This window comes from Thunnus maccoyii, chromosome 10 (genome assembly GCF_910596095.1).
Source record: "Thunnus maccoyii chromosome 10, fThuMac1.1, whole genome shotgun sequence".
In the NCBI taxonomy this organism is placed as follows: Eukaryota; Metazoa; Chordata; class Actinopteri; order Scombriformes; family Scombridae; genus Thunnus; species Thunnus maccoyii.
Genome location: NC_056542.1, coordinates 6,990,433 through 7,004,016, shown reverse-complemented (window position 1 = coordinate 7,004,016; position 13,584 = coordinate 6,990,433). Strand labels below are relative to the sequence as shown.

Here is a 13,584-nt window from a genome sequence, read left to right as displayed (position 1 = left end):
TGTGGCTCGACCGAGCCTTCAGGATGTTGGGTCAATGCAGATCTGATTTGCATCACCGTCTCAGAAAAGTGAGTTGGAAGTTTGATCCTGAAATCTCCAGCTGCATGGTCGGTGTGGCTGCTGAGTGCGTATTGACGTCATTATGAAGGCTAGAAAAAAAAATGACAGCTGAGACAAACCGAGACTTATCTTTACTGCGCTTACTGTTTGATTGTGTTTCCATCCGGATCAAGTGTCAAAGCATCAGCCAGGTATCATGAAATTCAGCTTATTTCTTTGGTTGCTTGGTTGTTTGTGTTGTCAGTAGGCGTCTCACAAGAAGACAGTTTATCCCTTTTTATGTTTTCTTGGAAAAGGTTGCTCATAACAACCTACAGATGAACTCAACATAATCTTTTATACACCAATAAATTTCATTTTTATGTAAATATTTCGTTTTGATTTGTGTGTTTGTTATTTTTTTTATTAATTTATTTCAATATTCTCCTCCAGGTGTTTAAATATAAAAAAATAATTTGAAACTTTTTGTGCAGAGGGAGATAGCTGCTTATTATTATTATTATTATTATTATTATTAGCAAGAGTAGCATTAGAAACTAATGAGAAGTGGCATTAGAAACACAATTTGAACATCTTCTCTCCTGTTTACAATACACGAGTAAAGGTTTCAGGTTGCCAATAAATTAATGTTGAGCACAGACTTATTTTCTTAGTCTAAGTGTCCCATTTTTCAAACTGTGGAAATCTCATTGCGGAACAAAACTCACTGGATATTTTCCTCACAAGTGGTGCAGATCCATGGCTTTAAAAGATCAATTTTCCTATCAAATCTGTCTTCATTAGTTTTTTTTCGAGAACCAAGAATTTCCTTGACATCAGGAAAAGCAAAGGCCTGAGTAAGCACTTCACTGCCTACAGTATACAAGCATGTCATACATCCACTTGCAGTGCTTAAAATGCATTTGTGACCCCGTCCAAAATTTTCTTGGCTGGTCAACAAAGGCTGCCTTTGTTGACCATCTGAAAAAAATGTTTGCTGCATTTTCCAGCATCACTGGACCAGCGAGCTGCGAGGAGAGAAGACAAGCTGCAGAAAATGAATGCAGCAGGTAACATATTAGTGAGACCTCTGCTTAATAAGCCGTTTATTTCCCAACAAAAGGGCATGTGTAACAGATGTGTTTGTGTAGTGGTGTTATTTCATTTAGGTGTGAATATGTATTCACTTTTGTCTGTTGTGTAATTAACATGCAAAGAGATGATTTGATTTCTATTTTCCTGCTGAGTCCAGCATGTGTGGAGGAACTGTTTGATTATTTATGCATAAAAATGAGAAACTTGTGCACAAATTATTAGTTTGTACAATTATATATTATTAATAATCAAACTAGTAACTACTTCATTAAATTCCTTAAATTAACATCGTTATGTTATTGTAGTAGTGCTGTAGGAACTGTTTTTATGGCCAAGGCTGAATGTCAGTAGCAGGACAGCAGTTGTGTTTTCGGCTGCGTCTGAATGTCTAGAGTCATTATATCCTATATAATGGGCTATAATTATCTGACAATGCAATGTAAAAGTACAATGTAATGTATAATCAATCCTCACTACATAAGAGTGAACAACTCATGGGTTTGACAGACAGTGAATAGAGTAGTGTAGTATTTTCATTATCGATTTATCTGCCGATTATTTTCTTGAATAAACTGGTTAATCGTTTGGTCTATCAAATGTCAAAAAAAAAGCTCATGATGGCGTCTTCAAATATCTTGTTTTGTCCAACCAACAGTCCAAAACCCAAACGCTTTGTCATGGCCCTCGGCGTCTGATACTGACACACAAGGCGATCAGGCTTTCAACTCACTCCAATCTTACTCCAACCCATCCACATCATTATTAGAAGCGTCTTAATAATGTGCAGTATCACGGCAGTTTGTGAAATTTAATCTATATAATGTATTTCAATTGGAAGTATCTTTCATGCCGGCACCAACCGTTACAAATCACTGTTAAAAAATAACTGTTTTATGGTGTGACAGTGTGGTTAAGGTCTGGTTAGGTTTAGGCACACAAACTACTTGGTTAGGGTTAGGGAGAGATCATGGTTTGGGTTAAAATGATCACATGAAACATGGTTGGAAGCGGGAAGCAGTCTCCTGCAGTAAAGTCCACCTAAGTCCACTTTTTGCCATCTATTTATTGAGCCATCCACCCAACTCACTACCTCTAAATAAGGACTTTTGTCACCTTAAGTACACATCATCAGTCTCATGGCATCTATTTCAGACGTTATGGGAGTTCTATAGAAGTCTATCGGACTACAATGCACGTTGAAAAATGACACTAAGAGGTACGGCATGACAAAGCATCGGTATTTGAGGAGTTGGGAGTGAGAAAGGGCTGAATCTTCACATTTGAGACGCTGCAACAAGCAAATGTTTATTGTTTTGGCCTAAAAAAAATGACTAAAACAATTATTCAATTATCAAAATAGTTGCTAATTTCATTACAGCTCCAGTAATGTCAAATAGTTTTTTTTAAAAAAGCTTGCCATTTGGCACAAAAGTGTATAATATGACAATTTCTGACAATAGCTTTATGGAAGAAGAGCCCAAAAAATTAATGAATCCTTTCTCTGATTTATTCCATTTATCCTTGTGTTCTCCACACTTGTCTCATTTGTCTCTTGTCTCTGTCTCATTTGAACAATGTTTCAGCACTCCTCGTTTAGTCTTTGCTGTCCAGTTTTGACAGTGTGTGTCTGTAATTCGGTCAAAAACAATCACTGAATGTTGTCAAGTCATTCACATTTTAAACAAGCTTTTTGGAGTTAATAACATTTAGATTTTGCCTTGAGGTAAGTGAGTATACTCTCCGTTTTGGATGTTATTTCACATTTCTTAGAAGTTTTCTACAGGACAACAGCTGCTAATTCATTCACAAATGCAATTTAAGTAACGAAAAGGTTTGAATTACTAATCCTTGTGAAGGAATTATGAAAGAATTGTACCTCTAGTACTTGCCAGGCTCCATAGTTTTCTTCATTTGTTTTCACATTATCACTCGTAAAGCAGGCAGAATGTGTTTCCTCCACCTCCGTTCATGCTTCACTGGGAATTCTACTTGTATATTCTTTTATGTATTCTTCCATAAGGCTTCAATCATAAATTTCACACAATGTATAACTCAATAAAAGACATAACCTCGAGGTTATTTACAGGGAGCCTCCAACTACTATCATCTGGGCCCATAATGCATGGAAAGAATGTGCAGCTTGTCACAGGATGACACCCAAAGTCCAATAAATTCCGCTGCCGCCATTGCACCACAAGATAAATGGAAACCTCCCCCATCTGAACCAGATACACCCCGCTCCCCCATCCACCCGTCCACCACCAGCCACTGTCAAGGTTACCCTAAGCGATGCACTTTGCGAGGGATCAGCACTCTTTATTTTCATGGCAGTCATGAGCTCCATACAGCTGGTGTTGAAGACGTCCCGTCTGAAAAGGGAGGGGGGGGGGGGGGTTCATCACATGACATCTGGGTGACAGCTGAGTGAACTGACTTGGCTGCTCACATGGAATAACAGAGGAAGAAAAAACATTTGTTTGTTCAGGTTCTAGTTTAATTAATTTTGGAAAAACAGTGACGGTATTTGTCACGTTTCCCACCTCTCAACAGTTAAATCCATGATATTACCAAACTTCTCAGGTCATTTAATCTGCTCTTTCCATAGTTTCATTTCTACTGTGAACTAAATATTTTAAATCAGCAGGATGACAATAAATATGCCTTTTTTTTCTGTCATTCATTTGTTTTTCTTTCCCCCTTCACACACAATATCTCAGGTTGGAGTTTTCATTACACAAACACAGCTGCATAGAGAGCAGAAATAATCATGTTGGTTGGTTAAACCTCAACAGGCAGAGTCAACAAATCAGTTTTTTTTTCAGAGCACAAGAAGGATAAATCGTGAACTGATGAATGAGGAACACTGATTAAAATTTAAACAAAGGTTTGAGGAGAAAGAAATTTGACAACCTGATACTGAAGTAGCTATCTCTAAAATAGGACGTGGACACGGACGCCAGATGTGCACATTATACTACACTGGATGTCTTCATACACGGACGTCTTTGCACATTTGTCAACGCATTAGACAATCCCTTCTTTGGATTTTGTTATAGCTACATTACAGACTGAATAACATCATTAACTGCTTCTCTCCGTCAATAGCCGTGTTTCCATTAGATTCGCAAAAGAATTTTAAAAGAACTTATGAAAACGCGAATTAGGTGCGTTTCCATCAACTGGTTTGAATCACATAGTTTCATCAGAAGTTTAAATAATCCGCCAAATAAACAGAGTAGAAGACGAAGAGGTCGCCAACTGGAAAGAAACAAATTGTTATATTACCTTGACGAGAGAAAAATGGAGAGAGGTCTTCAAGAATTAGTTTCAACTGGGCAAGTTGTAAATGCTCTTTCATGTCAGCTAGTATCAGCCGTGCTCCACGCTATCTGGAGACGCTGGAAGACGCAGAGAGTGGAAATAGCTGATCATATCAGTTATACGTTTGCTACGTCAGTATTTATTCAACAAATATGTTTCCATTCCCATTTTGTGCATAAACTCTTCAATCGAGCGTAAAAACTTCTTTCACATGTTGGCGTTTCCATCAAGTTTTTCTAATGCGATACTTCGAAATGCACATAAAAATAGATTAATGGAAACAAGTTTTTTTGTGAGAAAAAAGTGTAAGTGGAGCTTTGAGTTGAGATTATTTTGTCACAGTACAGTCAGGTAGTTGTATTGAAGCTGAACTGCGGCTGTCAGTGAGTAAGCTGCCGTTCCAGTTGCAGAACGACCGCACTGCGTCCACGAAAGCCAGAAACACTTAAGAGAAAAAGAGAGAGAGAGAGAAAGAGGATGAGCTTCTTCAGCTCACGAAGGAAGACATGAGGTTACAGAGAAGAGCAGAGAGAGAACAGACAGGCTCTTCTCTCTACTCGAGAGATTAGTTGAAAAATAAAAAATAGTGAAAGAATGGATTAAAATAAAGTAATTGTTAAATACATTGTTTATTTCATTTACAGCGTATTTACAACTATTTACAAGATAAAGTTGTGGTGAAGGCTGCTTTTCCTCGAGCAAACAGATGTACAAAAATAACACTTATTCCAATAAAAGTCAGCACCCAGGGAAGTTAATTAGAGGATTAATCAGTAATATAAAAGTTTGGTTGTCTGTGTAAGGCGTGAGTGAAAGCCATTAGGCCCGGTTTTATCTCCAAGCCAGGTGCAACTGATACACTTCAAGGGAAGTCTGAAACACCATTGTTTCCGAGATGAATCATACTTGGATCATTACCAAAGCATCAAGGTCACTAATGAACTAAGAATCAATGGGAGAATAGTTCTGAGTATGTGAGGCGGACCCTAAAAATAGACTCCACGTGAGGAAGGGTTATGAAAGGTAAATAATATGATGTTTTATGATTTTACATTTGGTTCTTTGTCCCGGGATCAAGGCCTCGGTTTGCTTTGTATTGCTCTTGATGCACAGTAAACCTATTCACATTGAACTCTACCAGTCTTGAGTGTGTTCTTTGAGTCAGAACATACATATAAGTTTTTGAGTTACTACTGAGTTGAGGGAAATGTGAAGATTTATTAGCCCATCTGAAGATTTCCCACCACAAAGTACATAAGACGTAGAATAACAGGGTGTCTGCAGGTCCTTAAAAAGTCTTATTTTATAAATAATAGGTCTTAGAAAATATGTTTATGTATATTTTGGTTCAGCTGAGCAGTGAGTCCCTGGATGGGCTGCCATAATAATAAAATTAATAGTTTTGGCTCCATTTTTACTAGCTGTGTCCCGATTGCAGCTGTCAAGGTTGCTAGGCGACAGGAGCGGCGCTTCGTGACACAGGGTGGAGGCAGGAACAGTTGATGACGCAAAAACCGTCTCATTTAACAACGTTCGGTTCTGCCTTCGCGGTCTACGAAGGACACACCTTTGTGGACCATGTCCTTCGAAGGATCTAGCCCCTGAATTGGGACACAGCTCGTGTTGCACATGAATGAGCAGGTGCACTTTACATGAATATTACATTTACACCCACATTTTGTATCAATGTGAAGAAATATCTTTATTATTTTAAGGTATTAAATTCACTAGATTAGCCAAAAATGCTGCATTTTAATAGACAAGTAGATGAAGTTAGTAGACGGCACTTTACAGTTAGCATCATATAATAATGTCTACATCATTATTTTTACTTTTCAAGTTGACTTCAGTCTCTTTCTTTGCCCCAAAAGGTTAATATTATTTTGGCTTCATGAAATGTTTGTAGAACTTCAAAATTAAAAAAATAAACTGGGGACAAACCTAAAAACTGGCTGAAACCTTCAAAGACCGGACCACACAGAGAGATTGTTTTCCACCAACTGGCACAGAGTTTTTAAGTCTTTGACAGTCAGAAAGGAGAATAAACCTTTTGACTGAGTAATAATCACTGAACATGACCGTCAGTAATAACTGGAGTTCTGGTGACTGACAACCACAGCAAATCCCACAAAAACGAATCGTTGTTCATGTTCTTGTACTAAAACAAACATGGACGACATACAGCCGCTTGCACTGTTTATATCATGGATGTATGGTTTATATACAGTGTAATCTGTGCTGAAAAGGCAAAAAAAAGAGAAAGTACAGCGTTTGGGTAAGATCCTGGAGAGAGAGACGTGGGTAATGTGGACTGTAGAGCCAACAGAGGGAAGTGGAAGTGAGTGAAAGCTAACTTAAGTTTAGGTGGGTCTTTGATTTTATGTTGTAGAGACATTTTTCCCCTCTTTAATTTATTTACGGTACGTCTCCCTCAGCATCAACTGGATCTGAAGATGTATTAGAATCTTTACATATCACACATTATATGATTTTATCTGGCAACACAGACTAAAACAGACCTGCTCCAACTAAATCCAATCAAGCACAAATTATATTAATAATCAGCATAAATGTCATGTGTGTCCTCGTCTTTATTGCCCTTAAGATGTTCTATCATAAAGTCCATTAGCACTAATAGAGACACTGCAAAGAAAAAAAACAAACACACATTTTTTTCAAGCTTGGGTTTCTGACATAGTGGCTTCAACAAGAAAATACAAGGTTGTGTTTCACAAGGGGATCATTTGTAGTGAAGGTTGCAGCATTGTGCTAATTTGCTGCTTATTGTAGGATCAACATGAAGAAAGACAGCTGGCATGTTGAACTTTCCAGAGTTGTTCAATTGGACCTTGAGGAGGATAATATGCTGTGCTTTGTGTTGTTTGATAATCATGAAACTGGATTTACAGTTACATATTTAATCTTCCATCCTAGTAGCACTACATGACACCAACACAGCCGCTTGTGTCATTTTTCTGCAATGTTTTTTCTCAGTGTGAAACATGTCAAGACATGTATTTGTTATTAAATGTCTCAGCCGGCGACTGTGCCATTCATGGTATAATATGTTTACTGTCTTTCTGTAATATTTTCAGAACTTCCATCAAAAAAAAAACCCATCAAAGCAAAGAAAAAGAAATGAGAATACAACAGGTGACCACACAAAAAGGCAACAGTCAGTACTGCCATGTGTGTATGAGGCTCATTACTTGCATGACGATGTATTATGTCAGGTCTTATGTAATAGCGAAACATGATACATGAGGGCTTAAGTATATTACTAAAAATCGGTGCCATATGGATCTTGTTAAGTGCACAAATGTTGACCTTGTGTATTCAGTAGAGATTTAAGCTCTTAATCGTAGGACGGGTGAACGAGGCTGGAAGACTTGAATGAGGTCATTTCAAAACATGACTAATAATAATAATTAGATATCTAATTATTTATAATTCTGCAGGACTTTGCTAAACAAAGTTACAACTTGCTGTAAACTAACAGGAACACTACAAAGTTTTCACCACAGTGAGCTTTGTGAGAGCTTCAGTATAGGAAAGTTGTTTTGCCTCTGGCTCCATTAACAGCCCAACCTGCCAACACCAACTTAGCACAATTCAGAAACCACACTGGACCCAACGGGCAAATTAACAAAAGTACCACAACATAATGAGGTCAAAAAACAAATTAGCAGCAAGTTCATTAAAATTATTAGTTGTTCAAATAGACTCACACAACGAAATTTGCGGTTAGCGCTTGTCCAGCCAACACAACAACTAAATAAACTGCACGTCATACTGAGCGGTTGCAGAAAAAGACCTTTTAACCACTTTAGACCACTTAAGTAAAAGTAGCAATATAATAAATAAAATAAAATAAAAAATACTCCTTGACATGTAAAAGTCCGGCCTTCAATGTTTATTGAAAGTACTGAAGATCATCAACAAAAGTATCCTGGTAAAACTACTCATTATGCAGACAAATGGTGTTATATTATTATTATAACACAAAATTTCATGATAAAATAAAGTCGTCATTGTGAGCATGGCCGTTATTTTCAACCGAGAGAGCGGCTGTGCTGTTTTGTGTTCGCTGTAGCAATTTTCCACCAAATTTCAGCCAGTTCTACTAAAGTGAACTTTGACCCCAAATATGCTGACCTCAACAATACACGTCCAACAGGGGTTCTATGCAGAAATGATGTCGACAATGATTTTACCTTAGAGAAGAATGGTGGAAAGTTAATTTTGTGCATCTCTGAATTCCTGGATTTATGTGACTCTACTGTCGAATCATACCAGGACTTCAGGAAAATATGTCAAGCATGCTAGAAAATATCAAGAGAGGACGGACGGGGATACAAGTCCTTATGTTGTTCTCTGCAGAATCCTAGTGAGCTGTTTTTAGGATTATGTGGTGCTCATCATTCTGCACACAACCTGCCAAAAATTACTTTCTAATGGAGCTCCTAGTAACTACTTTATATAGTTATAGGATTAGTGCTGAAAAACGAAGCCAATGCTGAAGCGCCAAAAACTGCAGTTCCTTGAATGGCCACTTGAGGCTCCAAAAGGGAGTAAATCCCCATAGACCCTCATGTTAAAATGCCCAACTTTACAGCAGAAATAAACATGTTTACAGCCTGGTACAAATAACGGTTTTGGTCTCTTTCCCCTTTCATGACAACTGTACGGGGGGTGATTTTTTTTTATAACTCACCCGTTTAAATTTTATTAAGCCGTAAAATTATGCGTAATGAAGGACATCGCTGCTTTGAGTGACAGGTCCGCCAGCCGCTAGGTGGCTTGTTTCAGCCATTCGGCCCGCCTCTTTGCCCATTTTTGATTGGCAGAGTCACTCACTGCCAAGGTGGCGACGGCCAGAGCGGCCCACTTTGAGCTTCAAAACCACTTTTCAGAAACCAATGTGTTGACGTCACAGTAAGTACGTCCATATTTTTATACAGTCTATGGATTAATGTGGTGGAGAGAAAAGATGCAAAACATATTCAACTGCACACTGTAAGAACAAAAATATCTTTCTCTGTATTTCAACATATTTTTCTGTAAGTAAAGCTTAAAACTTGTCAGCCAAGAACTATTAACGTTGCTTAAACTTGGTTTCATTTTTGGACTCTGGGGTTTATTTTTGATGTAATCTGTAAATTCTAATTTATTTTCTTGACAGATATAGCTGCAACAACAGCAACAAAAGCTTAAACTCTTTAGTCTTACAAAACTTTCCACATGTTGTGACTTAAAAACAAATGTAGAAAATGCAGTAACATATGCAGACATGTTATTGCTTTGTCATGTTTCATTTGCATTTAAATTTCAACCCTTTTAGGACAGAGCATTTCTTTGGATTTTTAGTAAGAATGCTGGGAATACTGCAATTTGTCCTCATCCTGCCATTGCAAATTAATCCACAGGCACAAGGAAATACACTCTCAAACCACCCAGAAGTACATGGTACGTCTCATCCAGCAGCTGTTTCATGCTGTGCTCTGAGTATTTTAGAGCAGATTCTTCCATGAATGTGATTATCTTTCTATCACGTATGCGTTCATGCGGTGAAGCATCCAGCATGTTCCCTGTGAACACTGTTACGGTGATTTGCAGGTGAAATGATGTCAGTGCATCTTTGCTAAAAACCATTTAAAAAGCAACCAAACATTTCCCAGTTTCAGCCTTGAGGCTCGGACTTATTTTCACCTACAAAACATCAAAAGTCTTCACTTGGTTTCAGCTGCAGGCTCGAGACAAGAAGAGCAACTAAACAATGTAGATAGAGAAGAGGAGAGCCGATACAATCAATTTAAACAGAGCAGAATATGATGCAGACTCTACACAGCTTGGGAACAAGAACACTAAAGGAAAAAATGTATGTAGAAGACAAACAAAGACTGTTTATTGCAGTTTGTTGGGGAATCTGCAATGTCTGTTTTATCAGCCAGGCCCAACAAGTCTGTTGTGTCATTAGTACAAAACACAAGGCTGAAAAGAGGAGCCCTGCTGTTTTATGCTCTCAAAACAGCAGAATAAGTGAGGATAGAAGCAGAGAACAAAAGAGGATATACGAGCAAAGAGAAATTCACAGAGGGACTGAACACCAAGGTGAATTTACAGACATGAAGACTGAACAAGGCCGCTGCCAACATCAAGGTGAGACGAGAGGAACAGGCGAGACTGGCATAGTACAGATACTTTTTTTTATTATTTTTTTTATAAAGGATCCTTTTTTCCAGATGGCCCCCTTTTTTTGCTTTGATGAGATCTGCACTTGCCGGCAGGGCGACAGCAAGTCACCATCTTATTTCACCCTCCCATAAAGTGATGAACACAGCATTTCCTTGAAGCCTTATCTGCAGCAACACGGTAACACGCAGAGCGCCGCTCCATTTCAATATCTGCAAACATATAACCAGAGAAATGTGACAGCAGTCGTAGACCCGACTGCACCTCGGCTGTTATCACACAAACAGGGGCTAATATGTTTAAACACTGCAGCTGCTTTAATGTTGATTCCTTCCTTCTCGATCAGATGAATACGTCATCAGAAACCTGATTGATGAGTTAAACTCTCATATGAATCGTGTAACGGTACAAATGTGCTCCATTTATACATACAGGAGGCCTGGTAACCCCTCACCTGACAAATAGGAGCTGACAACAGAGAGGCTTGTTCATTTATCAACTGAGGGAAAGTGAAAAAAAAAACAAAAAATGTGATATCCTTTTGCATACAGATTGTAAAGCCTTATGGGAAAGTCACCCACCAAAGAGGCACATCTGTGATAATCTAAATCAAAACCTACTGGTGCAGTCAACAAGTTTTAAGCATGGTTTATTTTCGCATCACAAGAAAGCAGATGTAGAAGTAAACTTTCAGCTCTTTAACAGATTTTAAATTCTCTCTATCTTTAAAAGACAATCTGACAAACACGCTGACAGGCATGGACGGAGAAGAGAAGAGAGACAAAGGGAAAGAAGATCTGATCTGTTTCACATCAGCATCATTTTTTTGGTAAAATGCCACTTTGACAGTCATGTTCCGTTCTGGGAGCTGTATCAGTTTTTCCTGATAGGTGTAACATAATCACACAGAACATCTCTCTGAGTTTGTTTCAAGCTTTTATTTATCGGGGGAGCGTCAGCTGAGCACAACGTCCCCCCCTCTTCACTCAGTTACCCACCTCCACTGTTTCAGCCAACAGTCTGCTTTTTGCTGCTCACTCAGCACAGCTCTGATGGAGCCCTTATGAGGACGATGCTTGTTGAGGGAGCGGGAAGCTTTATTCATTTATTTTCCTCCCCCCGACCCCCCCTAACTGCATTTTCCCAGTCAGTCCGGGAACTGGTGGCTCTCCAATCACAGACCTGATCTGTAACCTCTGCAGACGGTTTCTCACTCCGTATGTGCTCTCACACTTAGCATAAAATAGCTCATGAATATTTTTAGCTCAATGTGTATTTGTGAAAAATGACTCACCCCATGCAGTATCCTTTCTCTAAGTGCAAGCCGCAGGCTATTCAGACATTTTTGTGATAACATTTTCAAAGTTACATTCAAATTTGCAAAGAGCTCGTCTCCATTTGCTTATACAATATATTTAGCAGTTAGAAATTAAACATTAGAGTGATTAATTCATGATTATTAATATCTGATGATGATGGTTTCATTAAAAAATGAGAGATGCTGTGTTAATGGAGGATGTTGTTTAACATCACAGGCACTGCAGAAATAAAGTTTTGATTAACCATAAGGAGCTTTTGTTGTTGTTGTTGTTGTTTTTTTTCTTTCTTCATACAGCGTCAGAGCACTGGAGCAGAGTGCACTGCCTCTCTGGCCCAGATTTTAGGGAGGACAAAAGGAGGCAATAACAGGCTCATTTCACCGCATTGCTTCAGCACTGGCACGCGGTGTAGACACGTATTGCCCGCTGAGGTGGATATTGAAAAGACAATGAAAAAAAAAAAAAGAAGTAGACAGCCCAATCCATTACAAGACCTCTAGAATTACATTTTCCTCTGATACAGTGGAGCCCTGTGAGACCCAATACACTGTGTTTCTGGAGATGGAAACAATTTGGCTCAGGTTGGCTAATTCTCTGGGACTATGTACTCACTGACAGAAAAGATGGTGTAACACTAACTAAAAGAAAAAAAAAAAAAAAGAGAGAGGATCTCACGGGGGATTTTGCGACTGAAATTTATTGGACGTAACTCAAGAGCGTTGCTCCCCCCCCCCCCCCCAAAACAGCGCTGACTTGAAACATCTGGCTGTATAACCTCTTAACACGGCTGAAACCTGGCTGTGTCATGAAGAATATGTTAGCCTAAATGAATCCGCTCCACCCAGTCGTATTAATACTCTCACTCCTCGAGACACCGGCCAAAGAGGTGGAGTTGCGGCCATTTTCAGCTCAAGCCTAATAATCAACCCAAGATCCAAACCTTAATCATAACTCATTCGAAAGCCTTTCACACCAAGCCTGGAAAACATTACAGCCAATTCTATTTGTCATAGTGAACCGCCCTCCTGGCCCGTACTCTGAATTGTCGGAGTATTATCAAGTTTAGTCCTTAGTACAGATAAAATAATTATAGTAAGTGCTTATAATATTTATGTGGATGTTGACAATGATAGTCTTAGCGCTGCGTTTATCTCATGATTTGACTCAAGTGGCTTCTCTCAGGGTGTAAATAAACCCACTCACTGTTTCAACCACACCCTCGACCTTGTTCTGACATATGGCATCAAAACCGAACATTTAATAGTCTTTCCACAGAGTCCTCTTTTTTATCAGACCATTACTTAATATCTTTTGAATCCCTATTACTGGACTACACGCCGTTAGACAAAAATGATTTCTCCAGATGTCTATCTGATAGTGCTGTAGCTAAATTTAAAGATTAGATTCCATCAGCGTTTAATTCAATGCCATGTCTCTGCACTGGCTCCCTGTAAAAAATCCAGAGAAGAATTTAAAATCCTTTCTCTTCACCTTAATGGTCAGCCAACATCATATCTTAAAGAGCTCATAGTAGCTTATTTCCCCACTGGAACACTGAACTCCCAGAATACAGACTTAATTGTGGTCTTCAAAAGTAGAATGGGAGCTTTCAACTGTA

General features: G+C 38.7%; 1 protein-coding gene across 3 annotated transcripts in view; it reads right to left on the bottom strand.

Moving 5' to 3' along the window:
- The window catches only part of znf385d (zinc finger protein 385D), a 116,153-nt gene that overhangs the window by 92,125 nt on the left and 10,444 nt on the right, over positions 1-13,584 (bottom strand). Inside the window, exon 1 of one of the 3 annotated variants that reach the window (XM_042423352.1) lies at positions 3,011-3,068. The exons of the other annotated variants lie outside the window; for them this stretch is intronic. The gene's annotated coding sequence lies outside the window, so the exon portion shown is untranslated. Of the gene's footprint in view, positions 1-3,010; positions 3,069-13,584 lie in introns of those variants that run through there. 3 annotated transcript variants of the gene reach the window in all.